At 41.1% G+C, this 14,011-nt stretch overlaps 1 protein-coding gene across 6 annotated transcripts in view; it reads right to left on the bottom strand.

The window, feature by feature from the left end:
• ADGRG6 (adhesion G protein-coupled receptor G6) overlaps positions 1–14,011 on the bottom strand; it is a 167,678-nt gene that overhangs the window by 140,773 nt on the left and 12,894 nt on the right. The window lies entirely within an intron of this gene.

The raw sequence follows: 14,011 nt of genomic DNA, 5'->3' as shown, positions 1-14,011 counted from the left end.
GTCAACCATCTCGTGTACCTACACTATTTCATTTTTTGGGGAGTATTTACTTCTGAGAGTGGTCCACTCTAACCACATTTTGAGCAAATTCATGGGGCTTATATGGCATTAATGCTGCTCGTTGGGGAACTTTGGGAATATTTAATCATCACAATCCAAACAGGACAATGTTTTAACTCAACTTTGCGTTAGATGTATGAAAATTAATGTTCCGTGAAGCCATTTGTCATTTAGCTTCTACAGATTGAAAAGAATTAGAATTGTTTCCCCTCTTTATATAGCTGGAATGGAATTTTAACAAGGAAAATGTACCAGGAGGGAATTAGGAATTTGGAAATGGAATGTGTAACTAAATGCTATTCTTATAAATACTATTTTCCGTGCTTGTAGTCGGGCACAGCTGTAAGAGGCTGGTACGGCAACATTCTCCAATGAAAGATATGGATTTGGAAGGCAGGGATTTGTAACAAGTACTCTTATTATGTTAATTAGGCTCTGTTCACACTAGTCTTATGGTTTTCCTCTTTCAGAGCAGTCTTAATTTATAGTAGGGAAGAACTACTTCAGTGAATCTTGATATGCTCGCTAAAATGGCTTGTCTGTCACAGGGAAGCCCTTCTCCTACAAACTCAGTGTAGGACGGTAAAGTATTCCAACGCTGTATTCTGGCAGAGATGTGTCTGCTTTAGTTACTCTCAAGCCAAGCATTTTTCAGTAGGTTGATATCAGTATCCCATTCATACTATAAAAGGAACAGCTCTTGCCAATTCTTCTGTGAAAAACTTGAGTCAGTTCCTTAGAACTCAGGGAATTGAAATGTACAATTGTACTTCAGAACATCTTTGAGGAACTCAACAGATTTCTTTTTGCTTGAGAAAGAATTCTCATAGGTTTATCTATAAATATAGACTCACTTTTACTACTGTGGATACGTCTACATTCTAGCTTAATTTGCAACAAAATTTGGCACATTTTTGGTGAAAACTGGCACAACTCCTTATTAGACAAAAGCAAACAAAGAAAGTAAATAGAAAAAAAAATCCACTGCATCATGTACGTGAAATGGATAAAACGTAACTTTTGTTTCAATGTCGTGTGTTATTAGTGCATAATATCTGCTATTGAAATCTGACATTAGAGGCTTTAGTCTGGGTCCGTGCTGAGGAGCAGATTCTACACTGCAAATGTGCATCAATGCACAGTTTTCAAAACCACATCTACATGTACTGGAACATTTCCTCATAAAAATCAGAGCATGATAAAGATTTTCAAACCACAGTTTTAACCCAATACGCAACCCATTTCACATGAAACACAAGCAGACATTGTTGTGGACTTGGTACAGATTTGTCCTGGATTCCTTGTCCTAGCTTTAAAGGGGTCGTCCAACCAGTAAAATGTAACAACAGTGTTCTTCAACTCCAGTCCTCAGGGCCCATCTGCCGGTCATGACTTGATTTGACACTACTCATCCCCTGCTCAGCACTAAGGAAATCCTGAAAACATGACCTGAGGACTAGTTGAGGAACACTGCTTTAATCAATATAATAAAGTAATACCTCACTGATCCCCTACCGCTCCTGTTCTGATGCTTCCTGGGTCCCTGCTGGTCTCTGTACTTCCTCGGCCGTCTTAACACAGAAATGTGACCTCTCAGCCAATTATTGACCACAAGGGGTGATCTGGCACAAAATGATGTCACCAAGGGTGGGTTCCCATCACGTGTTAGGCCTCCGTTTGACATATACGTTAGAAAAAAAAAGGATACAAAAATGCAGCACACCACTTTCTTGTATCCTGCACAGTCCAGTAAAAAAGTATACCTTTTTTTTTTTTTTTTTTACAATGGCAAAAAAACATATACCTTTTTTTTTTTTTAACAATGTAACTCTATGGTGAAAGGATGCCACTGTACGGCATCAGTCTGAGGCATCCATTTAATGTATACAGTTTTTGTATCTGTTAAACGAATGGGAAAAACTTGATGCGAGCCCACCCTTAGTAAGTCAACCAGTTGGTGGTATACAATTAAACAACGGTGTTAGCCATGCACTAACTTTACCATCCAGCCTAAATCTGGTGGATCTGTAGACAACCCATCTAAGATCATAGTGTCTACATCATTTCAAAGAGGATTAGTAAATCTGCCCAAATCTCTTTCCATAAACATGATCAATCCCTCACCGTGCTCCTGTCTTTAAAACACATCTGCTGCTATGTCTTATCCTTGGGGTTTTCTGTACGTAATATATGGATTGTCTTGATGCAATGACATCTTTAATTGTAATAATAATTACTCATAGTGAATGCAGTGTTACACGTATGAAATTTCACTTCAGCAACTAATACTTTTTTACAATATTTTAGGACATTTGTGCTACAATGTGACAAGTGAGACACAACAGCATAACACTGCCTATAAAAGCACTATTATACTCAGTAACAATGTGAACGGAAAAGGTGCACCAGCTTTAAAATAGATGTAATGTTATACCTTGTATCTTGTATACACAGCCACCAGAACGGTGTATACTATTGCATTTGTAGCCGAGAATAATCTACAGTTACAACTAACCTGACTGCAACGGTATGGCTTTGATTAACACCAAAGAGATGAAAGCAAGTGAAGCAAGTCACACTGATTTGCCAAATAGACAAAACCTTACTTCTGTTACAACGCTGTTTGATTAGTGCATTGCTGGGCCACTGGATGCTGTGTTGCGGTGGGGGCTGCCAAAATGCAGTGCTCCACCCAATTAGTATGTGGATCCCTCGGAAAAAGTTCACTGCGACATGGCATTTGGGGCTATGTATTTTGATCAAAACATACACAAAGCTTAGCAGCAATAGATCAATGCGACATTTTGTAACGCGACTGATTGATTTTAACAATTGAACTACAGCTGCAGTCAACTGAATACATTCATTTGGACTTCAGCTGTAGATCAATAGTTAAAATCAATCAGTCACGCTACAAAACGTTGCAGTGTAGTCCTAGCCTAAGGCCTCTTTCACACAGGCGTGTACGCCCCGTTGCAGTATTGTGGACCGCATTTGCGGATCTGCAATACACGGGTGCCGTTCCGTGGGCATTCCGCATCACGGATGAGGACCCATTCACTTAAATGGGCCCGCAAATCCGGAGATGCGGAATGGTGGGGAACGGAAGCACGGAACTGAACCCTACGGAAGCACTACGGAGTGCTTCCGTGGGGTTTCGTCCCGTACTTCTGTTCTGCAAAAAGATAGAACATGTCCTATCTTTTTGCGGAACGGCCGGATCGCGGACCCATTAAAGTGAATAGGTCCGCAATCCGCTGCGGCTGCCCCATGGACTGTGCTCATGCATTGCAGCCCGCATTTTGCAGGCCGCAGCACAACCACGGGGCACACACGCCCGTGTTAAAGAGTCCTAAATGTCCCAGATTTGCACTGCAGGTTTCTCGCTTTGCAATCCAATCCACAGCAAAACATGCAACAAAATCTGCAAGCAACACGTGTGGACTTTAGTGTGGATTTGGTACAGACTGGCCACAGATCCACAAATTTAAATCAAGCAGGGATATCCAGGTTTTTTAATTTGCTGGAAAAAAAAGTTTAACTGTTTAAAGGAAATCTGTCACCAGGATAATATTCACTATTGAAGTAAAGCCATAGCCTAATAGCATTTGGTACCTTATTTCCAGATGTGCCTTTGTTTCAGCAACAGATGTTTTCTATCTTCTGAAAATCCAGCTTATTTGGTATGCAAATGAGCCAGTAAGGCGCCCAGAGGGGCGTTATTCTTGCAGGAAATAGGGTACTAAGTGCTATTAGGCCATGGCTTTACTTCAATAGCGATTATCCTGGTGACAGATTTCCTTTAACTAGTGCTGACACTGTCAGACTGTGTAGGGACTCTACTGATAAAATTAGAGATTACAATTATTTGAATTTTTTTCATATTTTCAGGAGGAAAAACAGAAGAACAACACAATATAAAGCTTTAGCACACGACCGTTGTGTGCATCCGCGTCCGTTCCGTCATTTTTCACAGTTTAGCAGAGGTCCCATTCATTTCTATGGAGCTGTGAAAAAAAACTGATAGTCCTCCGTTTTTTCTTCGCTTCCGTGATTCCAGTCCGTCAAAAAAATATAACCTGTCCTATTCTTGTCAGTGGAAAACGGAGGACAGACCCATTCAAGTCAATGGGTCAGTCAAAAAAAACGGATGCACAACTGGTATGTCATCCGTGTCCGTGTCCGTTTTTTTCTACAAGACCTTGGTGCAATAAAATTACACTTTTCATTAACCTTCCTTTTTTTTCTCCCTGTCAGACAAAAAAAAAGGAAGACACAAGGAAACACAACTGAAGCAAAATCGGACACGGACCACTGAAGCCAAATCACTGACAGTGAAAAAACATTGTGTGCATGAGGCCTTAGGTGGTTTTCACGCATATGTTTTTGCTGTCATTTTTCTGCACTTTTGCACTTTTAGTGGCTTTTTTTGCCCTGTGTTTCTTGCAGTACACATGCTGGCTCCAGATGGTAGCTGAAGGTCTATATGGGTAATATGAAACACAGGACACGCAGGCTTTTTTTTTTTTTTTCTACTGGTGTTTTTGTTGATTAGGTGGCGTTTCTGCCTCTCTGACGTCTTTTCCAAAACGCAACATGCTGTAGCTCTTGGCGCTTTTCCAGGTATTTTCACATCACTTTCTCTACAGGAAAGCCAAAAAAACACACAACTGCGGTTTTTCTGGTGTTTTTTTTTGTTTGTTTTTTACCGATAAAAAAGGCCAGATAAAATTCATGTCTGTAAGGCCCCTAAACCTGAAAAAATGAGAAAGTGAGAACTAGAGATTTTAAAATCTAACAAGCCTTTGTAACATGACAAGCCATATCACAGACAGCAGAAAGATGTTATACTAGTTTCCAGAAGACTATATGAAGAATTTTCTATTGTGCACATCAAAGGCTTGGCGTTCTCTCACCCCAGCTCTGAATAGGCAGATCTACCAAGTGCTGAATGACTTAAAAAACAGGCGTGGTAAACCAACAGCCACCAGCCAGTAACCTGCATGTACTTGTATGGGTATGGACAGATTATATTCCGACATCTACTATATGAGTGCAACTACGGAACTAAATTGAGAAAGAGATAGAGGTTATTCTTACACAGTTAGTGGTTTGTGAAATCATACTGATGCAACCAGGCCGGATGGGTAGAACAATGCCAGTAAGCTGTAGAAAGGCCCTGTATTTCTATACAGCCCCAAACTATTTCAGTAGAACTAGTCAGAATCTGCCATGAATACACATGAAATACCACTACTTGCAAGACACATATTTAATACATGACTTATTGTTTTGTCTGTCTCTTTTTAACGCGGATTTCAATCTGATTACTAAGGTAATAAGATATCTTACAATGCTAATAGACTCCTTTACAGTCCTATGGCACTTGAGGTGCCTCTCGTCTATGCTCCATGGGTGTGGACATGTTACTGTGTGTTCATATACTGAATACCACTCCTATCTCTGACCGATTTTATTGTTTCATTTAAATTCCTGCAGAGCAAGTTACTAAAGGCTATACCTAAGCTTCCCGAGCAGAGCTTGAGGGAGAAAAACACATTGTATAAAAGCTCTGGTAGACTGCATCATTCAAGTATTAGAAAGTCTTAAGGGGAGATTTATCAAACTGGTGTAAAGTAGAACTGGCTTAGTTGCCCATAGCGACCAATCAGATTCCTCCTTTCATTTTTGACAGCTCCTTTGGAAAATGTAAGGTGGAATCGGATTGGTTGCTATGGGCAACTAAGCCAGTTCTAATTTACACCAGTTTGATAAATCTTCCACTTAGTTTTTAAACATATGAGATATTGTATCAGGTACTATAATTTCTAATAAACCAATTAATGATCTATTTTATTTTTTTTATGATTAAAGTACCACATTAATTGAAAATGCTGATAATTACGTGAAACTTTTATGGATTAAGGTCCTTTTACATGGGTTGATCATCAAGACAATTATCCAGGATCAGCAAACGTAAAAAAGCTCTTTCCTGATCACTGTCCCTTCTGAATATGCCACAGATCACCCAAGGAATACTCACTCGGCTGATCGTATCTTTTGTCCAGTACCCAAAACTATCATTTCTGGGCATCAGATCATCCTGTGTAAACAGGGATCCCCTTCCCAGAAACAACGAATCTGTAATGGCTCATCCAGGGGTGGATTGGTCATAGACCTTACAGGGAAATTTCCCGGTGGGCCGGTGGTTAGGGAGCCCCCTGGGCCCTCCTCACGGCCAGCCAATGGAAGTTTTTGGGGATGTATTTTGTGATGGACTGTGATATTTGGTTCTGTTGGGGTGGTATAATGTGCCACAATATGGTATTGCTGGCCCTGCCATCAATTTGGACCCAACTACAAAATGGGGACACTTTTATCATTTTTTCCAGGGTGACTTTTAGTTCCCAGTCCTCCCCTGGGCTCATCCCCACACAGAGGAGATGACCGCTGCATGTAAATATACTGATGTTTCTCTATTAGAGTCTATCAACAATGACTTAAAGGGATTTTCCCATAGTAGACACTTATGGCATATCCACAGGAAATGCAATAAATGTCTGATAGATGTGGGTCCCACCTCTGGATAAGCCATAAATACTGTAACGGATCTCCTGGCACCCCGACTCGGTACCTCCGTTGATGGATGCTCCTAGTGCTTCCCGAGGACTCCAAGCACTCCACTTGACACCGTAAGCACTGCCGACCCCACGAACCGCCACAGCTTGGTTGGGATATCGCCGTCTTCTACCCACCCTGGACCTACGACAAGGCTTCCAGGTTCCTACAGAGAGCGATGCAGGAACAGGAACAGCTCTTACAAAAGCTAGGAATTATACTCTGGAGAGTATAATGATTATAGCAATCCCCAGAGTGTAGTTCTCCAATCCCCCAATCATGAGCCCAGACTTCATGAAGGGTCACTTTAATTAGGCTACATGCCAGCCTTTTATGCAGGTCTTCCAGCAAGGGACACTCCCCATGGGGACCTTGTGGAAGACTGCGACAGTTTTTACATAAACCAATCACATGCAGTTATAGGCAGAAAACACACACATGTGATACAATTAATTAACACAATGGGATAACGTAATCACTCCCAGGCAGACAACACCCACCTGTGATACAATTAACCAACACAATGGGAAAACGTAATCACTGACAGGCAGAAACTACCCATTTTTCCCTTTGTAGAATAATGAGCCAAGGGGGGGTCCATAGTTCTGGGTCCATAGTCCATAGGAAGAAGGCTAGCCCTCAGGCCTCTCCAGCAGCCCTAGTGATGGTTCAGTCCGTCACAAGACACTTATGGCATATCCACAGGAAATGCAATAAATGTCTGATAGATGTGAGTCCCCATTTTCGTGATCAGTGGGGGCTCCGCTAATCAGGTGCGTGTGGTGCATGTGGTCATCCTCCATTGTACGCATTTTTTGCTGGGGATTGCCGTTATCTGCGGACCGCATGCGGAGGAATTGCTCCCCCGGTTATAGACATGCTACAGTGTCTGGGTTTGGAGCATTTCCACCCGTTTAGGCCACTTTTTTCTGTGAGTTTTTGGCTCCGCTGATCAGAACTCTGATAATCAGATACTTATCCCTTATCCGGTTGATGGTGGATAAGTTGGAATGGGAACCAAAAAATATTCTGCAGTTCTCAAACCTGCACCCGGATCTGAATACTTTTGTAAATGCATGTAATTAAAAATGTAGTATAGTCACTGAGTTATTCAATAAAATGTGTCTGTATAGCACCACCTGTTGTTTTTTTCTCTCCTTATTTCTCTGTCCTCCTCGCTGAGGTGGACGCACATGCTCAGTTCAAGACTTCAACTGCATCCTGAGCTGTGATAGAGAAACAGCTTCAGCAGAAAGCACATGCCCTGAAGCAGAACGTACATGCCACCTGAGCTGCATACTTTATATATACCTAGCAGAGCAATTAAAGCAATGAATAAGGAGAGCTCTGGAACCCCATGAGGTGCAGGGTTTGGTTCTAGCTTTGTTAGAAAGATATTGCTATGTACACAAAATAACCCCTTTAAGTGCTTTGAATGTCTATTACTAATAGCCATCATTTACCTTTAAGAGTATACGTGCAAATATTAACCCTATTATGTCAAACTTAATACCAGATCTTTAGGTAAGAGTATCTCTAAGGACTGGCATCACCAGATTCAAGTCAAAATTCTTTTTTCTGTTTTCCGTTGATCTTCTTAAGACAATGTACAGATTTACTATTCATATTTAAATAAAGCTCTAGGGGTGGGTAATGGAGCCAGTTGATATAAGGAGTAGTGATGAGCAGCATAGGCAATATTCGTTTTCACAATATTTCGCAAATTTTTGGCCTAATATTCGCCATAAATTCACAAATTCTAGAATTCATGATCTCCAGTCATTATTTTCTTGATTACGGAAATTGGCAATGTAATATGCACGTATTGCGCACGCAATACAGGCGTGGGTCACTTTTGCTAAATTTTTCAAGCTGCTAGAAGTTTCCTGAGACTGGAGAAAATGCACAATACAGTAATTCCTATCACACTACCTAATACCCTGCACTGGAACCAGCTACACTATATCACAATCTAACCTACACTGACTATCTCCCGGTAACTATCTGTATTATATATATGAGCTAACTATCTAATGTAATTGAATAAGGATCCAGATGACTCAGCAAAGCACAGAGCACAGCAATGATACTGCTTTCTCTCTTAGAACTACAAAAACAGCAGAAAATGGCTGCTGGGGAGTTTCTTATATAGTAAGGGGTAGGCAACTTTCCTATTGGTTGCTAGGGATGTTGCTAAGCTATGACAGAGATATTGCAGCCTTCTCATTGGCCCACAAGCAAGAAGCAGGAGGGTACTGATGAAAAAAAAATCTAGAATATTTGCGATTACGAAGACATAGCACTATATTCTACATCCTCATGAATTCTCGAAGTGCCGATATTCACGATAAAAATTTGCGATTAGAATATTCACTAATAAGGAGACTTACAGTACTTACACCCAATGCGGCATAGGGAATAAGTATGAAAATTAGCTCTCCACCAAAAAGAGAAGGCTAATAACAGATGGTTTTCTATCTTCTGGAGGAAAGCTAATATTTAAAGTAATACACTGATCACATTGAAAAGGAGCGATTACAAGACAACTGGAACAAAAATGACTAGCTACAAACTACTTTATGGTGTTGGCATTTCAAAGCTGTATTCCAGTCATTCTATAATGTTATACTAATCGCTTACCCCTGCAACCCCCTGCCGGATTAATAATTTAATAATTCAGTTAGACGACCCATGACAAATGTATTTTTTTTGTTTTTTTTACCCGTCTGTAAAAAAAATTCCATTCTACATGGATGTTACCTATGTGCATCTGTCAAATGAACGTGTATAGGGAGAAGCAATTATCATCTGGCTGACAAATCCTGGTGGAAATATTCTGTGCTAAGTAAACAATAGCTACTTAGTCCGACGTGCTAAAACACAAGTGGCATAAGCATAAAAAGCACAAACGTCAAGGTAATAAACATTAAATCACCAAGTGATAAATTACTATTCAACTGTTGACTGGACATTTGAGGTGGTGAGAAAGGGGTGGTGATCTACTGCTATCACCGACATTACAAAAACATACAATTTATGTTTGGTTTTGTCACTGGAATTTTCCCCTTCCTTTTGTCACACCCCTCCAGTTAGAAGCGCTCAATGTAGCACGTCAAGTTCCCAGTCAAAGCCAAAGTCTTTGGTTATGTGTCAATCGTATCCGTTCACAAACAATTCATATTTAGAGCTGATCTGTAGCTGACTTGAGATATGCTTTATCTAAGGTGAAAGTAAGCAGAGATCTGGAAGTCCTTTTCATTCCTGAATGTAAGCTATCAAAGACAGGATTTCCTCCTCCGAGGGGTCTACTTTCATGTCATATACTGTTGCGGTGTGTTTCCATGAGAATTCTAAAACGCTCTTTTGTCTGGAGACCCGCAATGTAAAATAAATGCAGAAAGCTTCAGAACTATTCAGAATTCTCCATCAGGATCAAATAAAATCAGCATTATTTCCATCATTGTAATCTAGATTTTATATACATACTGTATAGACATTCAGTAAAGCAAAGCTTGACCAGCATTTCCTGAGAATTATTTCATGGTCCCAAATCTTCATTTTGAGTTCAGAGTTTCAGACTAAAAACTGCTGTTAGTACATTAAAAGTGGTTCTCCGGGAATAATTGCAGACATCCCAACCTGCAAAAACTCATTTCAGGGAGGTGCACTTCTCATTTCAGGGAGGATTTTTTATTTTTTTTTTTTCACGAACTTTTTATTACATTTTCCATACATATGCAGTATCTGCACACTTTGCTCTATGGTGTGGAGGACGGGGCTCATTACCCTGCCCCAAATTATCATATTTATATATATGATTAAAGCATCCAGGGGGTGTGAATTTAACACTGGGGTAAATAATATACCGTAATTAAAATGGAGGGTTAAATGTGTAAATGTATTTTTTTTTAAATGCATCTCTCTGAATAGTTCTATAGCTACTGAATGAGACAGGAGAAGGGATGCCTTTAACATATATATCTCCTTGAGAAGCCAATTTGACACTAAAGGGTTAATTCAACCTGTAATCTAAACTCTATCCTGTCACTTCTCTTATCTCTCTGCTCTGCTATCTGACTGAGATAAACCTTTCCGGGATATATTGTCTCACATGCGGGTGTCAGGGAGCCGCTATCTAATAGCGGGAGACTCCCTGAACCTCCGGGAGACTTGAGATCCCTGTAATTGAATTAAAATGGCCACTTAGAATGTGAGCAGGACTGGTTTCAGAGCTGTCTTGGGGGTGAGGGGCACGGCCTCACCACACACTGCACTGCTCTACAATAGATGGTAATGATGTGGTCCTGCCTTTGATATGCCATCATGGCTGGGCAGTCTGACAGGAAAACTCACCAATGTGTATTATATGCAAGTGCCGGAGCGTAGTGTGTACTGAGGCCCCCTCACCTCCCCAGACAGCTCGGCAAATGGAGGCATCCTGTCCTGCTCACATTCTAGTACAGGGTGTTGGTGGCCATTTTAAATCATTCCCTGAGAACCCCTTTAATGTCAAGTATTTAAAGGGAACGTTGAGCTTTTCTAAAATAATGTTGAATAGATTGAGCATCGCAGTCCTGAGGCCTTCTGGTTTAAATGCTGTCATGTTGTGACTGAGAGGGAATATAGGATTCTTTACATTGCGGCATCCATTTATGCTGCTTTAAGAGAGAGCTATGTGCATTAAAGCATATATGTACATATACTGTCATGAAAATTCTCCAGAGCTGTACAGAGAATATATCTAGGGACATTGGTTTCTGCCTCCAATGTGCCTCACAATTTCACTTTGCTGTCTTAGACCCGCACACTAGAAAACCTATTTTTCCAGGAGTGCAATGTGCACTTGGCAGCTGAAGGCATCTTTGTTGGTGCCATGTTCCTATGTGCCCGCATTGCTGAGAAATATGAAGTTTTAATGCAAATGAGCCTCTAGGGTGCAATGGGGTATTGTATTTGCACCTAGATAACCAGGAAAACGTCATCATGCCTGGCCCTGTCAATGAAAGTCCAGGGGGCACAGCAGTTGCAGAGAGAGCAGAGCCTCTAGGTGTAACAGAAACGCCCCCGTTGCTCCTAGAGTCTCATTTGCATATATTAAAGCATCATTTTTTTCAACAATGCGGGCACATATGAACATGGGATCAACAAAGATGGATTCAGCTGCCAAGTGCACATGCAACAGATCAGCCAGTTTCATAGGTACAAATCTGCTGACAGACAAGTCGTCATCAATATCAAATCATCTAAGGTCTGAATCCCAGGAACCCCTCTGATTGGCCGATTGTAGGAGAACCAGAACCAGGCAGCAAAACACCACTGCTCCATAGACTGTGCAGTGCCTGTGCCTGGTTACTGCAGCTCTGCCCCCGTTCAAGTGGTAGGTCATCAACATTAAAGCCTTAGAAAGCCTATTTAACCTAAAAGCATGGCTTTAAGGTGTTTTAAGAAAACTGAGAAAAAAGAGTAAGGGTACTTTCACACTTGCGTTAAAGTTTTCCGGTATTGAGTTCCGTCCTAGGGGCTCAATACCGGGAAAAAAACGCATCAGTTTTATCCTAATGCATTCTGAATGGAAAGCAATCCGTTCAGTATGCATCAGGATGTCTTCAGTTCAGTCACTCTTATGGTATTTGGCCGGAGAAAATACCGCAGCATGCTGCAATATTTTCTCCGGGCAAAATTCCGGAACACTTGTCGGAATGCAGGATCCAGCAATAATTTCCATTCAAATGTATTAATGCCGGATCCGGTGCCAAGGGTTATAGAAAACCGGATCCTGTTTCCCGGTCTGCGCATGCGCAGACCTTTAAAAATGGGGGGGAAAAAAATACCGGATCCGTTTTTACGGATGACACCGGAGAGACGGATCCGGTGTTTCAATGCATTTATCAGCCGGATCCGCATCCGGAAACAAATGCTATCCCTTTGCATACGGATTTCCGGATCCGGCAGGCAGTTCCGGCAACAGAACTGCCTGCCGGAATCCCACAACGTAAGTGTGAAAGTACCCTAATAAATCATGTAAATGTTGCAGTGGTTAGATTCAATTTCAGGAGCCAAGTTTTACAAAGTTGCGTTACGCACTGATCCATGCAGGGGTATTCCCATCTCCCGACAAACCCCCACTCCCACATCCTGAAGATACGCCATAAATGATCGAGATTTTTATGAGACTAGGCAAAAAAGGCTGGATTATTTATCAAAACTATGCCACTCCTGTCCTCGGGCACCCACTGGTAATGCAGCACAAACCTATCCACTTTAATGGAACTGAGCTACAATACCAGACAGGGCGCACTATATTACGCCAATTATATTAATGTCGCTAATATCTCTAGTGGGAAAAACTCCTTTAACCATAAAAAAGCTAATTTGTAAAATAAAATACATCTGAAGTGGTCAATACTGTGTACCGTGATAATCCTCTGTTAACTGAGCAGGGCTAGTTTCTATGCAGTATTGTATAAACTCAGCTCTGCTACATCTGTAGCTTCCACAGATCAGCAAATAATCCACCCGCTGACATTTATATTTAGCTTTTTTTTTATGGCTGCTATCGGCATGTGTAAGGTCCCATTCACACGACACCTTTTAACATCAGAACATTGGCGCGGACTCCATGCTAGCAAGCTGCCTCTGGCTACGCAGATTCTGCCTCCTGTTGTTTTCAATGGGAAGCTGCACTGACGTTCATGTGGTCGCGGTTTATAGCCGTGACTTTGCCAAGAATGGATTTCATGACAAGGTGGCAGCTTTAGAGGTCCAGGCCAAATTTTCAAAGTCAAAAGACGTCGCGTGAACGGGCCTCATAATTGTTTGTCGAGTGAATTTCGTTAATAACAATCTGCCATATAAATGGAGTTCTAAGGCGATCTTGTACTAAACAAAAGAAACTATTGCAATCATTGGGTTCATTCAGCCTGCTAACAATGCTGTGTACTGTATGTTCTTGTCCAAAGCACAACACTAGACCACTTCATGCTCTGCATATTAGTAACGTTACTGGGAAACTTATGGGGTCATTTATCACACTGGTGTAAAGTAGAACTGGCTTAGTTGCCCATGGCAACCAATCAGATTCCACCTTTCATTTTTGACAGCTCCTTTGGAAAATGAAAGGTGGAATTTGATTGGTTGCTAAACCAGTTCTACTTTACACCAGTTTTCTAAATCTCTATTAACCATCCATGTGATGAGTATCTTAATTGATACTGATTATCTGTCATCATACAGATAATGATCCTGTCCACAGAGTCCTATGGTCTATCGCTGTCTGTAAACCCTATGCAGACTGTAAATAGGTAAACACTTTAAAACATAAAAATGGAATAAA

Source organism: Bufo bufo, chromosome 4 (genome assembly GCF_905171765.1).
Source record: "Bufo bufo chromosome 4, aBufBuf1.1, whole genome shotgun sequence".
NCBI lineage: Eukaryota > Metazoa > Chordata > Amphibia > Anura > Bufonidae > Bufo > Bufo bufo.
The sequence above is the reverse complement of the archived record's forward strand: the minus strand, read 5'-3'. Positions and strand labels throughout refer to the sequence as shown.